General features: G+C 40.1%; 1 protein-coding gene and 1 long non-coding RNA gene across 2 annotated transcripts in view; one reads left to right on the forward strand and one right to left on the reverse strand.

Annotated features, from left to right (window-relative positions):
- LOC117956506 overlaps nucleotides 1-2356 on the forward strand; it is a 10898-nt gene that overhangs the window by 7283 nt on the left and 1259 nt on the right. The window lies entirely within an intron of this gene.
- The window catches only part of LOC117956460 (venom phosphodiesterase 1), a 59901-nt gene that overhangs the window by 4930 nt on the left and 52615 nt on the right, over nucleotides 1-2356 (reverse strand). Inside the window, exon 26 of the transcript XR_004659277.1 lies at nucleotides 1465-1470. The gene's annotated coding sequence lies outside the window, so the exon portion shown is untranslated. The remainder of the gene's footprint in view (nucleotides 1-1464; nucleotides 1471-2356) is intronic.

The raw sequence follows: 2356 nt of genomic DNA on the forward strand, positions 1-2356 counted from the left end.
TTCTCTCTTTTTTAAAGTTTTTTTAAAGATCTTTTACAAATAGTTTTTTCTCCAAATGTTATAAAAATGACAAAAAAAACACCTAAATTCAAGGAAAGTAATGAACTGATTATTTATTTAACTTGTGAGGAGCGTTGTTGGGAACCATCCATATTACTTTTTTGTACAATTTGTTTGAAAGAAACCCAAATTTCTGGTATAGAAACATTTTGGAAAGGGGTCAAATTTGACCAGAAGCCAACAGGAGGTCTCGACACCCCCACACAGTCCTGGAAAGAGTCCCAATCAGCCAGATCACCTGTGTTAGGCTTTAAATAGACTGGAGCCATCGTTACTGTCATTAGTTACACCTGTGAACAAGGTCTGCTGTGAAAAGTGTCCTGAAACCTCATGGTCAGAATTCATGGTCAATAACCCTTATTTATATAGAATTACACCTAATATTTGAGTTAAAAAAGCAGAAATTCTGAATTAATTTGACGAATAGTTAAGATCCGAGGAATGAAAGTGATCAATTGTATTTGCAAAGAGCTTTGTAAGGAATCCAATCCTTTTTTTTGGTAATTTGGCTAAAAAGAAACCTATATTTCGGATATAGACATTTCTTAAAGGGGTCAGATTCGACCCGAGGACCACAGGAGAGTTAACTGTTGCTATCAACAGCCGCAGATACGAGTGAAAGCTCAAGGAGCTGTGTGGCCGGCGTCACCTGATCGCCTAATTTCATAGAATACCATATGAATTCTTACTAAATCATACAAAGCCGTTCATGAGAATGCATTGAGATGAAGTATTGCTTCGTAACCTCTCATAACCTCCTCACATGGTGTGGACTCCAGCAGCTTTAATTAGTTAGTTCACTTGTCCCAGCTTGACTTGGCGCCTCATTGTTATGGGGGGGGGGGGGGGGGGGGGGGTCATGCAATAAAGATGTAAAGAAGGACACTTGTCCTCCATGAAAACTATAAAAACGTGATAAAAAGCGTGGCAGGTAATATCGGACCGACTCGTCTAAATATACGCTTTTACGAACTATTACTCTAAACTGAAACCAATCAAAATGTATACTTTAGCCCACGAGAGGGAGGGAGAAACGGAGTGAAAGAGATATTCATGCATCATATTCTAGCGTTGTAGAAAATCCATCTTCATGGTAAATTTCCTTGGTAACTTTATCTTCTGCTCACTTTTAAGGCAAAGTGGTTCATTTGGGCAAATAATTAGCAGCCTGATCCCTGAGTGGGATCATTATGATGGTTTCAATGCAGAGCAGTGGTCAGTAAATGTTGCACCAGTAACATGTTATGCTCAATTATCCTCACCCAAGTAACCCATCAGTGTTTATATGTATATACTGTCTATAATATACAGTATATACTGTATATTATAGACAGTATATACTGTCTATAATATACAGGATGCCATATTATAACCATGTAAGTCAGGATTGTTCATAATGAGAACTTTTGCCTCAGGTACTTTGTACTTTGTAAAATTGTACTTTTACTTCCAATCTACAAAACAAGCCTTGGATCTGGACACTTATCAGAAGAAGATGACCGGATGACATCATTACATCCTCCTTTTGTGACTGTGTTTTTTCACTTGTGGCTGTTTTTGTTCTGCTCCGCCTGCTTTCCACCTCGGGTTGTCAAGAGAGGGAACACTTGTCCCAACTTGACTTGGCTCCGCCTTGTTATGGGAGGTCTTGTGACAACCTCTTTGAAAAGAGGTCCTTCAGCATGCAAGACGGAACCGCAAGGCAAATAAAAGGGGGTCTCCTTCTCCAGAGAAGTCTTAATTTTCCAACAAACGGACACAGTCAGGAATCTATTAACGTCCCATCACCACAATGTCTTTGGTCCCATGAGACCACCTACAGCGCTGTGTTTACATATGGGCCTCATCGGATACTCTCATGTGGACAGCTATTCTTTCCAAGTCCTGTGTGTGTGTGTGTGTGTGTGTGTGTGTGTGTGTGTGTGTGTGTGTGTGTGTGTCTGTGTGTGTGTCTCCCCCCCCCCCCCACCACCACTGTGTCTGTGGTGTCTGCTTCTAAATCCACTCAGCAACCCTGCAGCATAAATTCCTGCAGAGATGCAGATAAGTAGAAGTACTCATTTAACTTCTTTACTCAAGTAAAAGTACAAGCTCGGATATTTACCTGTGTGTAAAAGTAAAAGTAGAATGAGAAAATGAACTGACAGCTAGCAAATCTTTGAACAAAGAGTCTAATAATAATAAATGTGATATATCACAATGGTTTTGTCATTTTTAACCCTCATGTTGTCCCCATGTTGTCCCCATGTTGTCCTCATGTTGTCCTCATGTTGTCCTCATGTTGTCCCCATGTTGT

This window comes from Etheostoma cragini, chromosome 14, assembly GCF_013103735.1.
Source record: "Etheostoma cragini isolate CJK2018 chromosome 14, CSU_Ecrag_1.0, whole genome shotgun sequence".
Lineage (NCBI taxonomy): Eukaryota > Metazoa > Chordata > Actinopteri > Perciformes > Percidae > Etheostoma > Etheostoma cragini.